Here is a 15,299-nt window from a genome sequence, read left to right as displayed (position 1 = left end):
GTAGTGCTTATTTTAGTCATAATGCTTTTAACAGCTCATGCGACTGTCAAATTCAGCGAAATGAACATCAAATTCCATTTAAGAAGCATAGAATTACTCACAGCTCACACGTCCATCAGGTTTAACGCGCATCTATGCTCAAACTCCATTAAAGACAGAATAATGCACTTAACAGGTCATCAATCTGTCAGATGTAGCATTCAGGCCTTCATCATACTCTTATTAGGAAAAAGCTCTTACCAGCTCATAAATATGCCAAGTAAAGCAAGCAGAACTTCGACACCTATACAAAATATCGCACCCGTCTCAGTAGCCTCATAAATATGTCAAATTAAGAAAACAGATTTTCAAAATGTACATACTACAGCATATGACAACACTTAATATTGGCTCACAAATGTGTCACGTTAAGAAACAGATCTTCACCAACCACTGAAGGAATGATGCTGCTCATAAATCTGTCAAATTAAGATGTTCACTGTTACTCTTGCAGATTCGCTGTTGGACCCACCAGTGGAGCAAAATGCCAGATTGGAATTCACAACTGGGCACTCTTCTCTTTCTCTGCCTGCTCTTCCGGGGTGCCCTGAGTGCCTGCACCACGAGCACCACCGAGGAGTGCTGCAATGCCGGTTTTGTGCCGGGGGCGCGGCTGGCAGGGCAGGGCTATGACGTGGTGACCCTGCAGCCCAAGGGAGCCTTCGTCATCGACGTGAACACCTGGCGCACGGCCAACAGGAGCTGCACTCTCTGCGATAATGAGCTGCTCAATGGCGTGCGCCAACGGCTGCCCATCTCGCTGGTGGACTGGCACACCCTGAGCTCCTGCCGGCGCTCAGTCTCCAGCCGGCTTTACCGATCGGCCGCAAAGCTGGCAGAGTCCGCCAGCTCCTCCATCACCAACAACTGGCACGCTGACCTCTCTGTGCAAAAGCCCGAAGTCGGTGTCAATGTGGTGCTGGCTGGATCCCATTCCAAGATGGTGGAGTTTGGCACCACCCGCTCCAAGGGCGATCTCTACAGTTTCGCCAGTCACCAGTTCCAATGTCTCCATTACCAGTATCGGGTGAAGGAAAAGCCCCTTCTGTCTCCCGATTTCCTACGCGCTCTCTCCAGGCTCCCAGCCAGCACGATCGGTCATGACAAGTCCCCTTACCAGAAGCTGGTGGCCACCTACGGTACCCACTACCTCACGGCGGTGGAGCTGGGCGGGCGATACAAGGACGTGACGGCTATTCGGACGTGTGAGGTGGTGTCTGAGGGCTACACCCCCGAGGAGGTGAAGGACTGCCTGTCGGTGGAGGCTGGTGTCACGGTGGGCCTGATCGCCAAATCCTCGGTGGGCTACAAGCGATGCCAGGAGAAGGCGCGCTCCATGAAGCACCACGATAGCTTCCACCAGGCCTTCAGCGACCGGGAGACGTGGGTGACGGGGGGCCGGGCTCACCAGGAGGTCAACCTCTTGTTCTCCGGGGACGGTTCGGCCTTCGGCCGCTGGACGGTGAGCCTGCTCACCCGCCCGGGCCTTGTGCGCTATGCCCTGGCGCCACTCCACCACCTGCTGCCCTCCGCCGACCCCAGGAGGAAGACCCTGCGGCGCTACATCAGCGACTACATCACGGGCAACGCCCTCAGCCAGAAATGCGGGGCGGGCCCTCGGTGCCCTCACGGGTCCTACCCCGACCCGCGCCAACCCTGCTCCTGCCTGTGCCGCGCGGACAGCCTTGTGGACCGGAACTGCTGCTCCAAGGGGAAGGGGCTCGGCCGCCTGGTGGTCACCGTCGAGGAGGGCCAGGACCTCTGGGGTGATATCTTCTCGGGCACCGACGGCTACGTGATGGTCAAGTACGGCCAGGCACAGGCCAGGACCTCGGTGATCTCAGGCAACAACAACCCCACATGGGACACCAAGCTGGACCTGGGCGAGGTCAAGGCCGAGAGCGGGCACAGGCTGACCCTTGAGGTCTGGGACCAGGACGTCATCAAAAGTGATGACCTCCTGGGCAAGTGCCAGGTCAGACTGATCTCCGGCACCCATGGCAAGGTCTGCTACCTCAACTACGGCAAGGTGACCTACAACTACACCTTCACCTGCGGCCCCCACCTGGATGGTGCCACCTGCCACGATTACATGCCCAGCCCTGGCAGTGTGCCCTTCACCACTGCCCTGGGTGCAACCAACTGCACCCTCCTTCTCAACCCACACTCCCCCAACACCTGCTCCAAAGTACCATTATCCATGGTCTACTTCCCCTGACCTTTACCTCCGACAGTGTCCTTCCCGGACTGTATCCTCGCTATCCCCATTGCAGCATTGTAAGCGCCGTCTATGCCATTACATCGAAATGCTTTGAAGGTTTTTTCTGACCGTGCAAGCAGCTCAGTGCACAAGAAGGTGCATCTTTATAATCTTACACTTTCTCAATAAATCTAACTGTGCATTTAGCCTGTTCCATGTGATCTGTCTGCATGGGCACACTCGGTCAGCGAACCTGTGGAGTGCGGTGGGGCTGTACATTACGGGCATGGTGGGTAAAGGAATATAAAGTGCCCTGGTGCAATTACACTTAAACGTATAGGCAACTGTAAGACATTGGTTATAACAAGGAAGTTTGAGCACAGAACAAAGAAAGTTGTAGTACATTGGTGCAACAGTTGGTCAAGGATTAGCTTAACTTCTCCAGGGACATAACAATATCCACGAAAAAGATACATTTGGCGGAAATGGGCAGGGGCATGCCCCCACAGGGATTGTATCGAGTGGGAGTGAAAGGGAGGTGTTCCAGTAGATTGCAGGAGCGAGCTGGGGGCTGGTTTGCTCCCTTGAGTTTGTGCAGTTTGGGGGTGCACGTGAAGGGAGTTGGGTCCATTTGGAATTGGAGGACTGGGTTTGAAAGCGAAGCGGTTTCAAACCGTGAGGGTTGAGTGGAGTGGGAGTGTACTGGAATGGTTTCGAATCCGTTGGGATTAGTTAGTATAGGTGTGAAAGGGACGGGGTTTGAGCGCATTGTGACTGTGGAGGATGACAGCAAAGAGGAAGGGGATGGTATCCTGCGTGAGCGTGTAGAACAAGAATGCACAGGAAGGGGTTTGGGGCAATCGAGATGAGGTAGAATTAGAATGAGCAGGAAGGGGTTTGGGTCCATGTGGGATTGTGCGGGGTGAGTGAGAACAGGACGGGAATAAAAGCAGAAGGTGTTGGAAAAGCTCAGCAGGTGGACCAGGATCTGCAAAGAGTAATCAGAGCTCGTATTTTGGGTCCAGCGATCCATCCTCACAACTGGAAGTTGCTTGGACCTATTGGTGCTATGAAGTGTGGGAGTGAACGGGAAGGGGATTGTGTCCGGTGCCACGGTCGGAATTGGATGTGAGTGGGAAGGGTTTTGGGTCCTTTGCGATTGTGTCAACTGAGAGTGAATGGGAAGGGGAATTGGCTGCATTGGGATTAGATTAGATTAGATTAGATTTACATTACAGTGTGGAAACAGACCCTTCGGCCCAACAAGTCCACACCGACCCGCCGAAGCGCAACCCACCCACACCCCTACATTTCCCCATTACCTAACACCACGGGCAATTTAGCATGGCCAATTCACCTGACCTGCACATCTTTGGACTGTGGGAGGAAACCGGAGCACCCGGAGGAAACCCACGCAGACACGGGGAGAACGTGCAAACTACATACAGTCAGTCGCCTGAGGCGGGAATTGAACCCGGGTCTCAGGCGCTGTGAGGCAGCAGTGCTAACCACTGTGCCACCAATTGTACAGCATGGGAGAGAATGTTTCGGATTGTGTCGAACTGGAATGGCTTGGCAGGGATTTGAGCACTTTGGGATACTGTCAAGAGGGATTGAACAGGGTACATTGGGATTGTGCAGATTTTGAGTGAATTGGAAGGGGTTTGGATCGATTGTGTTTTTGTAATGTGGGAGTGAACAGGAAGTGGATTGGGTGTATCAGATTGTGCAGAATGGAAATGAGACGGAAAGGGTTTGGCTCCATCAGCATTATGTAGAATGGGTGTGAACAGGAATGCCTTTGGTTCCCTTGGGATTGTAGATATTACAATTGCATTGGAAAGGGGTTTGGGTTCGTTCAGATTGTGTACAGTTGGAAGGGATTTGGAGATGTTTTGAACCCTTTCGATGGGATTGTGTCGAGTGGTTGTGACTTGCAAGGGGTTTTGAGTGCATTGGGATTGGGTAGAGTGGGAATGAATGGGAAGGGAATTGTGTCCAATGTGATTGTACAGGGTGGAAGTTAAAGGTAATGGGGTTGGAACCACTGAGGTTGTTCAGAGTGGAAGGGAACGGGAAGTGGGTTGGTCCCATGGGATTGTGTGGAATGGGTGTGAATGGAAGGGTTCATTCGAATTGTGGGAATGAATTGGAGGGGCATCTATTCGTTTTGGATTATGTGGAGTGGGACTGAACGGGAAAGTGCTTTGTTTTGATGGGACTATGTAAAATGGGACTTATTCAAGGGGCTGTGTGTCCATTGGGATTGGGTAGACTGGGACTGAATGGGAAGAGCGTTGTGTCCATTGTGATTATACAGAGTAGCAGTTAAAGGGAATGGGTTTGGATCCGTTTACATAGTGCACAGTAGGAGGGACCAAGAAGGTGTATGATTTCATTCTGATAATGCAGAACGGGAATGAATTGGGAGGGTGTTGAGACTTTCGGGATTACGGAAAGTGGGACTGAACGGCAAAGTGCTTTGGTCGATGGGAACCTGGAGAGTGGAAGTGAATAGCAAGGAGTTGTGAGATTGGGTGGAATGATAGTTAAAGGGAATGGGCTTGCATCCCTTAAGATTGGGTATAGTGGGAGGGAACCAGAAGGCATTTGGTTCCAGTGGGATTGCGTGGAATGGGTTTAAATTGGGAGGGATTTGAGTTCATTCGGACTGATAGTGGGAATGAATAGAAAGGGATTTGAGTTCTTTGGGATCGTGGAGCGTGGGACAGAACAGCATTCATTTGTTTGGTGGGATTGCGCAGATTATGAGTGATCAGCAAGGAGTTTTGGACTATTGGGATTGGATAGAGTGGGAGTCAATGGGAAGGGTTTGTGTCGATGGGATTGTTCATAGTGGTAGTGAATAGGCGGCGTTTGGGTTCATTCAGGTTGGGCAGCGTTTGTAAAGAATGGTAAGGGATTTGGGATTTTTGTGGTGCTGTGGACTGGGAATGAATTGGAAGTGCTTTGGGGTCCCTTCAGATCGTGTGGGGTCAGATGGAATAGGGAGGAGTTTGAGTCTATTGCGGTTGTGTCGAATGGGATCGAATGGTGTGTGTTTTGGGTCCGCAGAGATTGCGCAAGGTGGGAGTAAATGGGAATGGGATTTGACTCGATAGGAATTATTGAGTGGGATTGAATAACAATGGGTTTTGGTTCATGGAATTGTGTAACGTGGGATGTGTTAGTGCCCGTTGAGACTGTGTAGAGTGGGATTTGGTTCTGTTGGGATTGTTTAGAGTCAGAGTGATTGGCAACGGGTTTGAGATCCATTTGGATTATGTAGAGTAGGAATGAATAGGGAGGGGTTATGTCCATTGGGATTGTGCAGAGTTTGACTGAACTGGGGGGGAGGGGGGTTGGTTCCTTTTGAAAAGAAGAGTGAGGGAATGAATGGAAATGGGTTCAGTTCCTTTGGGATTGTACAGAATGAGAGTGAATGGGAATAGGTTTTAGCTTGATTGGATTGTGAAGCGTGAGTGTGAATGGGAAAGTTTTTGTGTCCATTGGGATTGAATTGAGTGAGGATCAATGAGAATAGAGTTGATTTATTTGGGACTGTGCAGAATGGGAGTGAATGGGAAGGGGTGGTGTGCCCATCAGTACTTTGTAGAGTGGGAGTGAAAAGGAATGAGTTTTGGCCCAATGGGATTACATCAATTGTGAATGAATGGAAATTGGTTTTTAGTCCAATAGGATTGTGTCGAGTGGGAGTGAATGAGAGAGGGTTATCGCCAGATGAGATTGTATAGAGTGGGAGTGAATGGGAATGGGATATAGCCCAATGAGACTGTGTGGAGTGGCAGAGAATCGGGAGGGATTGTGTAGCTTTGTGGTGAATGGATAGTTGCCCAACTCCAATGGAATTGCGTGAAGTGGATTAGTCCATTGAGATTATTCCAAATGGCATGGAACTTGATGTGGTTTGTTTCCACTTGGATTGTGTGGAGTGGAAGTGAACGGGAAGGGCTTTGAGTCTATTGGGACTTTGGAGGTAGAGACTGAATTGAAAAGGGGTTTGTGTTCATTCAGATTACGTGGAGTTTGGAGTGAACAGGAAAGGGGATTGGTTGCATTGGGATTGTGCAGAATGGGAGTGAATGGGAAGTGACTTGGGTCCATGGGGATTGCATTAAATGGGATTGAACGGAAATGGGTTTTAGTCCGATGGAATTGGTGTGAATGGGATGTGATTTCTGTCCATTGCGTTGGCATAGAGTGGGAGTGAGCGGGAAGGGGTTTGGGTCCATTAGAAATGTGCAGAATGGGAATGAATGGGGATAGGTCTCGGATCATTTGGATTATATAGAATGGGAGTGAATGAGAAGGGGCTTCGGATCATTTCGATTATGTGGAATGGGAGTGATTAATAAGGGGTTTCGGATATTTGCATTATGTAGAATAAGAGTGAATGGGAAGGGGTTTCGGATCATTTGGTTTGTGTTGAGTGGGAATGGATTGGAAGGGTTTTGAGCCCTTATGTGGAGCGGGACTGAACGGGAATGAGTTTTTGTCCGAATGGTATTGTGTAGCTTGCGAGTGAACTGGGAGGGGCCCGGCGACATTTTCATCAAAACTGAGGTTGACACCCCTCTGAGAGCATGAACTGAAACAGTCAAAGAGGAACATATCATTCTGTAATCTGTCAAAGGAGAGTGAAGGGTTTTGCAGCCTGTTTTTCAGCAACTGCTGGTGGTTGAGTAAAATAAATCCCTCACACTGACTTTAAAATCAGCAAGTAGAAACTCATTTGTCTATCTCAGTGAGCAAATGAAATAAACTATTAACAAAACCGAATAAGTCCCTTCTGGCTACTAACTACCAGGACTGTACATAATTCTCCAAGTGCGGCTGCACCAGAGTTTTGTGCAGCTGTAATATGATCTCCTGGCGCCGAAACTCAATCCCTCTGCTAATAAAAAAATAACAAATCGGATGCCTTCTGAACAAACCTACCAACCTGGCTAGCAACTTTCAGGGAACTATGCACATGGCATCGAGATCTTTCTGTTCATCCACGTGATCAAGTATCCAACCAATCGTCCAGTAAATTTTATTCATGTTACTCCTTCCAAAGGGAATCAACTCCCACCTCTTTGCGTTAAACTCCATTTGATACCCCTCAGCCCAGCTCTGCAGCTTAAGGATGACCCTCTGCAACTTCCAAATCCCTCTGCACTATGCACAACTCCACTGATCTTAGTGTCATCCACACATTTACTAACCTATCCTTCTACACCCTGATCCAGATCATTATACAAATGACAAAGAGCAGGGGTGCCAAAACAGATCCTTGCGGGACACCACTTGTAACCGAACTCCAGGATGAAAATTTCCCATCAACCACCACCATCTGTCTTCTTACGGCTAGGCAATTTCTGATCCGAACCACTTAAAGCACCCTCAATTCCATATCTCTGTGTTTTCTGCAATAGCCTACTGTGGGAAACCCTATCAAACGCTTTACTGAAATCCAAGTACACCATATCAACTGCTTTACCCTCATCCACCTGTTTGGTCACCTTCACAAAGAACTCAATAAGGTTTGTGACCTACCCTTCACAAACCTATGTTGAGTATCCCTAATTAAAATATCCCTTTCTAGATGATTAGAAATCCGATCTCTGATAATCCTTTCCCAAACGTTACCCACTACTGATGTCAGGCACACTGTTCTGTAATTGCCAGGTTTATCTCTACAGCCCTTCTAGAACAAGGAGACGACATTTGATATCCTCAAGCCTTCTGGCACTATTAATGTAGACAATGACGACAAACATTCTCTTCCCTAGCTTCCAAGAGAATCCTCGGGTACATCACATCCGGCCCAAGGGACTTAGCTATTTTCATACATTCCAAATTATTAACATCTCCTGTTTATGAATCTTAATCCCACCAAGTCCAGTAGCATGTATTTCAGTATTGTCCTTGACAACACTGTGTTTTTCCAGTGTGAAAATTGACAAAAGATATTCAGTTAACACCTCTCCTAACTCTTTGGACTCGATGCACAACTTCTCACTATTGTCCCTGACTGGGCCTCATTTACTTCAGTCATTCTCTTAATCCTGACATATCTGCGGAAAGTTTTCGGGTTTAACCATGGTTCCCTCCCTCGACACTGCTTCCCTGCCTGACAGGTGCGTACTTATCAAGGACATGCAGTAGCAGTCCCATGAACAATTTTCCACATTTGAATTGTGCCAATTCCCTGCAGTTTCCTTCCCCTTCCTATGCATCCTAAATCGGATGAGATTTAGTCACGGAGTTCACTTTCCAAAAACAATGCAGACTTTCCCAACTTCCCAAATTCTATATTCAATGCCCTGACTCCTGAAAGACGTTCTCTTAAATCTCTTATTGGATGCTGTTCCCTGCTGCCTTAAAGCTTCTATGTTTGTATTTACCTGTTTGCCAAGGGATGTGTTCATGGCATGCTACTGTATTGGAGCAGTTAATTAGTAATAGTTAGTGCATTGGGTTAGTTAGGTTTTCCGATAGTTCTCCAACACATTCCACATTGCACTTACATTTTAATTATTTTTAACGGTTATTTTCTTTTGCATTTTATTAAACAATACACAGCTTACAAAACAATTAACACTAGCAGCTGTATACAGAGAAACAGCCCTTTTACAAGCAGCAAAGCCAGGCTCCAAACCCCATGTTCAACCAGCTTTCAGGAAATGAGGACAGATCTCAGATCGTACTTTCAATTACCACAAAGCAGTAACAAATACATACAAGACCGTCCAATTACATAAAAAGAAACATTGCATAAAATGCAGACCGCCCTCCAACATTCCAGCCAACCTAAGGCAGCCCACCCCTACGCCTCTTCGAGCTCTCAGTCTGCCCCATGCCCTTTCCGGTTCTCAGTCCGCCCTGAGACACCTGCCGGCCACCTCTACGACAGCCCGTCCTGCTTCCCCAACGTCCTCCCCACCCAGGATGACAGTGGTCAGGACGGCCTACTCACATTCTGGCTTCCCTAATCGCACTCCACACCTTCTGGCCACTTCTAGGACAGCCTGTCCCGGTATCTGCACGGGGTGACAGTGCTGAGGACAGCCTACCCACATTCTGGCTCTCAGTCTGCCCCTACCTACCATATGGCTCTCGCCCACCCTAATGTGCCAACCGGCCTTTGGACTGCCCTGCACTTTCATTTTATCGTGTTTCGACCGTAGTGTTTAAATAAATTTTGTTTTGCTTACAGCTGCAACACTCCTGGAACACCCACTTTACCTGCCTTTAAAATAAGCAAACGTTAGGGTGGAGGCTACTATCTTAAAATATTTTCAGGGGATCTGGTCTGGTCCATAACAACCTAGGAAGCATCTGTACTGATTTTGCGTCATTGGTAGAGAGGATTTCAGCTAACTGGATGGCCTGATGAGGATCATTGAATTCTGCTGTCACTTATGCTTCAGTCCTGCTAACGTGCGGAGGGTTTCCTGGAGGAGACCTACGGGATATCTCAGGACAATGGTACGCTGCTCCCTGAACCGCGCCTTAGTCACAGCATAAGCCCCAGTGTTAGTACAGCAACTCAGAAGCTGCAGTATGAAGCTTAATTCCATCAGAAAAAAAAAATGTATAGATACAGCATTTGGTAACCAAAGCAGTACACGCGGATCCATATAGTGTACAACCTTACAACATCATTAAATTGGCCGAGATAGCCATTTGTAATATGATGGATTTCCTTTGGCTCTCCATCTCTGAGTCTCTGGGACTCTCCCAAATTTCTGAGTGTCCTCCGGGCTCTGCTGATCATGGGGATGTTTCTCACCATCAAAGCATTGCACAACAGGATCAGGAGAAATGGGGCACCTGGGGTGCTGTAGATGAACTCGGTTGCTACCCAGAATGGTAAAATGCTCAGCGTGCAATCTAATCAGACAAAACTGGGGTTGGTTCACCAGCACTTACCACTCCGTCAATATGAAATGCTAGAGCATGTTCTTTGAGCTGCTCAGCACAGTTACTGTGCACAGAACCACAGCGGCCGTTTCCTCTTTGCAATATGTACTTTTCAGCTCCTGGCAATAGATGGCGACAAATCGGTCAAGGGTGAAAGCGATAGCGAACCAGACTGAACAGTCAGTTGCTGCACAGAGTAGGACAGTGTGAATATTACACAGAGGAATGGAGTCCAGGAAATGAAAGTGCTCTGTAAAAGTAATTGAAATGTGCCTCAATATCAGATCGAAAAGAGTAACCAGTATGTCAGTTACTGCCGAAGCGACAAGGTAGTGGGTGATGCTCTTAGAGAGACTGCGATTTCCCTTGCACATGATCACAATCGTCACTCGGTTAGCTGTGTGGAAGGAAAACATACAGGGACATTAGAAATCCCGTCGGACACAGAATAATATTTTAACACAGCACCAATTGATAGTTTTACATGTGTCTTCTTGCATTGGTTATTATATTCAAATGATCACACCCAGTTCTGATCATGCACTTGGAGATGGCAATGGTCTTGAAAAGCACAGCAGGTCAGGCAGCATCCCAGAAGCAGGAAAATCGACATCTCAGGCAAAAGCCTGCTCCTGCTCCTCGGATGCTGCCTGACCTGCTGCGCTTTTCCAGCACCACTCTAATCTAGACTCTTGTTTCCAGCATCTGCAGTCCTTGTTTTTACCACGACAATGATCCTGGCAAAAATTTGTAGAGAATCAGAAAGCTGTAGAAATGGGTTAGTTGCATAGAACAATCAGCTCTGATTTTGAAAAAAAAAAACACGTACCAGGGACACCAGCAACATCGAGAATTAGATACAAATTAATTTGGACAAGTTGACATTGAAATTGAACAGTAATACACATTGGGAACCAATAGCTAGCAAGATGGTTGAACAAGAATGGATTGTGGCATTCTGATAAATTGGCCTTACATTCCATTTGCTCCTCTCCCTCTGCATCTGATTGTGTCATTGGTTTTTAATGTTTTCAATATACTAAATTCAAGTTTGATTGGAGTTTGGTGTTTTGGGTATAATTTAAACTGATTGGCCTAATTCGAGTTTGTTTTTGTCTCCAGGCAACCAGCTACTCTAGCTGCTGAACCAAACGGTTATATTGCATCTTGTTCAGAACACTTGGTGCTGTCAGGTAGTACTGCCAGCTTTTAACGTTCCTCAAGGTACAGTAGACTTCTACACCTTCACAACAATACTCAGAGATAACACTTTGAGGGAAGCTTTTGATAACACAATCAGGGTCGGTGGTGACCTAAGGTCATTGATCATCACGAAGAGTCAATGAGACATAGAGACCTACAGCACACAAACAGAGCCTTCAGACATCCTAGTCTAATTCAATCCTATTTGCCACCATTTGGCCCATCTCCCTCTGAATTCCTTGTCCCACAGATCCCTTTTAAATTCCCACTCCCCTCCACCTTACTCTCATCCTATGCCTTCTAGTTCTGTACTCCATGCCTAAGTGGCCAAACCAATGACCTGTACAGTCGCAAAATGACCTGCCAACTCCTATATGCAATACAATGTCCAATAAAGGATAGCATAGCATTCACCTTCTTCACTATCCTATGTACCTGCGACTTTACCTTGCAGGATCTATGAAGCTGCAGTTCAAGATTTCGTTGTTCAGTAATTCAGTGTTTACGTCCTGCCCCGATATGCCTCCCAAAACTCAACACCTCAGATTGATCTAAATTAATCTCTTTCTGACACTTCTCGGCCCACGACATCATCACAGCCCTAGTTAAATCCTCTCTCCCTCTCCAACACATCTCCTACCTCAATATAGTCGAAAACAGAGCCGGTCTAGAGTGGTTTAGGGAGTTACCGATCGAAAGGGTAGAGTGAATTGTCTAAGGGCCCCAGGCAACTAACCTGGTCTCTGAGTGAGGTCAGAGTATATTGTATATTCAATATTTAGTATATTGAAAACATTAAAAACCAATGACACAATCAGATGCAGAGGGAGAGGAGCAAATGGAATGTAAGGCCAATTTATCAGAATGCCACAATCCATTCTTGTTTAACCATCTTGCTAGCTATTGGTTCCCAATGTGTATTACTGTTCAATTTCAATGTCAACTTGTCCAAATTAATTTGTATCTAATTCTCGATGTTGCTGGTGTCCCTGGTACGTGTTTTTTTTTTCGAAATCAGAGCTGATTGTTCTATGCAACTAACCCATTTCTACAGCTTTCTGATTCTCTACAAATTTTTGCCAGGACCATTTGCAAGCAAACGTTTAAGAAAAGAGGGTGGGCTGAGGGGAGAGCATGTTCTCTTGATATTATCACCAAATCCCTACAGTGTGGAAACAGATCAATTGACCCAACAGATCCACACTGATACGTCCAAGACTAAATTACCTGGACCTATTCCCCCCTACATTTAACCCTGACGAATGATCCAAACATGATGAGCAATTTAGCATGGCCGTTTCACCTAAGCTGCACAAGTTTGGATTGTGGGAGGAAAGCGGAGCACTCGGAGGAAACCCGCGCAGTCACAGGCAGAACATGCAACCTCCACACAGCCGCCCAGAGGCTGGAATTGTACCCGGGACCCTGGCACTGTGATGCAGCCGTGCTAACCACTGAGCCACCGTGCCACCCACAATTATAGTTAAATTGTTCATTCAGAAACAGCGGCAATGCTCCCAGAACCTGTGTTCGCGCCTCTCGATGGCAGGTTATGGAGTTTTCATTCAATCAATAAATGACTCCAGTGATGCCGGGGAAACATTTCCCAATTGTCTCGAATGAAGCTTGTCTGGTTCTGCCTACGCCTGGGAGGAAGTGAGGACTGAAGATGTTGGAGATCAGAGTCGAGCGTGTGGAGCTGGATAGGGGCAGCAGGTCAGGCAGCATCCGAGGAGCAGGAGAATCGCTGTATCAGGCATAAGCCCTACATCAAGAAACCTTTTGGACCACTGCTGTTGGCCACTTTTAAAAATAACTCAGACCCAGGCATAGGTGGATGGGTTAGTACGTTTGCAGATGACACTAAAGTCAGTGGACAGTGTGGAAGGATATGGAAGGTTGCAGGGAGACTTGGATAAACTGCAGAATTGGGCTGAGAGGTGGCAAATGGAGTTCAATGCAGATAAATGTGAGGTGATTGACTGAGGGAGGAATAACAGGAAGGCAGAGTACTGGGTCAATGGAAAGAGTCTTGGTAGTGTGGATGTGTGTAGGGATATTGGAGTCCATGTACATAGATCCCTGAAAGATGCCACCCAGGTGGATAGTGCTGTTAAGGAGGCATGCGGTGTGTTAGGTTTTATTGGAAGAGGGATTGAGTTCTGGAGCCATTATGTCACGCAGAAACTGTTGCGCCAGCACTTGGAGTACTGTGTGTAATTCTCGTCACCCCATTACAGGAAGGATGTGGGAGCATTGGAAAAGATGCAAAGGAGATTTACCAGGATGTTGCCTGGTCTTATGAGGAAAGGCTGAGAGACTTGGGTCTGTTCTCATTGGAAAGAAGAAGGCCAAGGGGGGGATTTGTTTGAGACATACAAGATGATCAGAGGATTAGATAGGGTAGGCAGTGCAAGTCTTCTTCCTAGGATGATGACGTCAGCGTGTACGGCGGGACATAGCTACAAATTAAGGGGTTTTCGATTTAAGACAGATGTCAAAGGCAGGTTCTTTTTTCAGAGAGTGGTAAGCCCTGCCCGCCAATGTGGTTAACTCAGCCACACGAGGGAGTTTTAAACATGGATGAGGATGGGATAATGTAGGGGGGACGGGCTTAGATTAGTTCTCAATTCGGTGCAACATCGGAAGCCGAAGGGCCTGTTCTGCGCTGTATTGCTCTATGTTCTATGTTCTAAGCCTGGTACGACACCCCTCAGTGAGGATCCCCACCAGCTCCCATCTCGTTTTTGAGCAAAGATGGTTGTCACCTATTGGCAGGTTCTGAATCAACCTGTCTATGGTTCCAAATTTGGAAACGGAGGGAACCCTTTCAGAAGAAGGGGTGGCCCACTGCAGACAGGGAGGAGGAAGAATTCCTTCTTTCCGAGAGGAAAGAATCTATGGAATTCTTGATTGCCAAGGGGTGCTGTGGCTGGGTCATTCAGTATATTTAAGGCCGAGAGAGAGAGATCATTTTATTTCTAATCTGGCTGGAAAATCAGAGATAGTGTAGGACAGTAGAGTTGAGAACGATTGGATTAGGCATTAATTCATTGAACGGCCAAAGAGTTTCAATTGGTCAAATGGTATCCTCCTGCTGGACCGTCTAACCGATTTATGATTGAAAACACTGCCCGGGGGTTGGCAGGTAGAGCTGGGGCGTGTGCAGATCCTGCTTAGCCAAGACAAAAGCAGTGTTGCTGGGCTCCCTTAAGTTCGGTCCATCGCTCAAGTTAGACGGCAAACATGGCAACAGCGCAGAGCGGTCAGACACTGGGAAAGGTCTGTAATGCACCAGCGCAGTTACTCACTGGGTACAGCAACAGCAGCAAGGAGCGGGTAGTAGATCGGCTCGATCCTGAGGAGGGCACGATACATCTCCACTTCAACAAAAATCCAGAGAAAGTATATACCTGTCAGGGTGAAAGGGAAGGCTGGTAGGTATAGGGAACGCTGGATGACTGAAGAAATTGAGGGTTTGGTTAAGAAAAAGAAGGAAGTATATGTCAGGTATAGACAGGATAGACCGAGTGAATCCTTAGAAGAGTATAAAGGAAGGAGGAGTATACTTAAGAGGGAAATCAGGAGGCTAAAAAGGGGACATGAGATAGCGTTGGCAAACAGAATTAAGGAGAATCCAAAGGGTTTTTACAAATATATTAAGGACAAAAGGGTAACGAGGGAAATAATAGGGCCCCTCAAAGATCAGCAAGGTGGCCTTTGTGTGGAGCCACAGAAAATGGAGGAGATACTCACTGAATATTTTGCATCAGAATTTACTGTGGAAAAGAATATGGAAGATATAGACCGTAGGGAAATAGATGGTGACATCTTGCAAAATATCCAGATTACAGAGGAGGAAGTGCTGGATGCCTTGAAACGGCTAAAGGTGGATAAATCTCCAGGACCTGATCAGGTGTACCCGAGA

The 15,299-nt window shown here is 47.3% G+C and overlaps 1 pseudogene across 3 annotated transcripts in view; it reads left to right on the top strand.

Annotated features, from left to right (window-relative positions):
• LOC122546759 (perforin-1 pseudogene) overlaps positions 1-2,445 on the top strand; it is a 55,974-nt pseudogene extending 53,529 nt beyond the window's left edge. For all 3 annotated transcript variants that reach the window (XR_015754056.1, XR_015754057.1, XR_015754058.1), the window contains one exon: positions 494-2,445. The product of XR_015754056.1 is annotated as a perforin-1 pseudogene, transcript variant X1 (transcript). The remainder of the gene's footprint in view (positions 1-493) is intronic.
• Positions 2,446-15,299: the final 12,854 nt, after the last annotated feature.

This window comes from Chiloscyllium plagiosum, unplaced genomic scaffold (assembly GCF_037043375.1).
Source record: "Chiloscyllium plagiosum isolate Xiang-an unplaced genomic scaffold, Cpla_swu_hap1 HiC_scaffold_41, whole genome shotgun sequence".
NCBI lineage: Eukaryota > Metazoa > Chordata > Chondrichthyes > Orectolobiformes > Hemiscylliidae > Chiloscyllium > Chiloscyllium plagiosum.
Note: the sequence above shows the minus strand (reverse complement) of the source record. Positions and strands in the feature narration are given on the sequence as shown.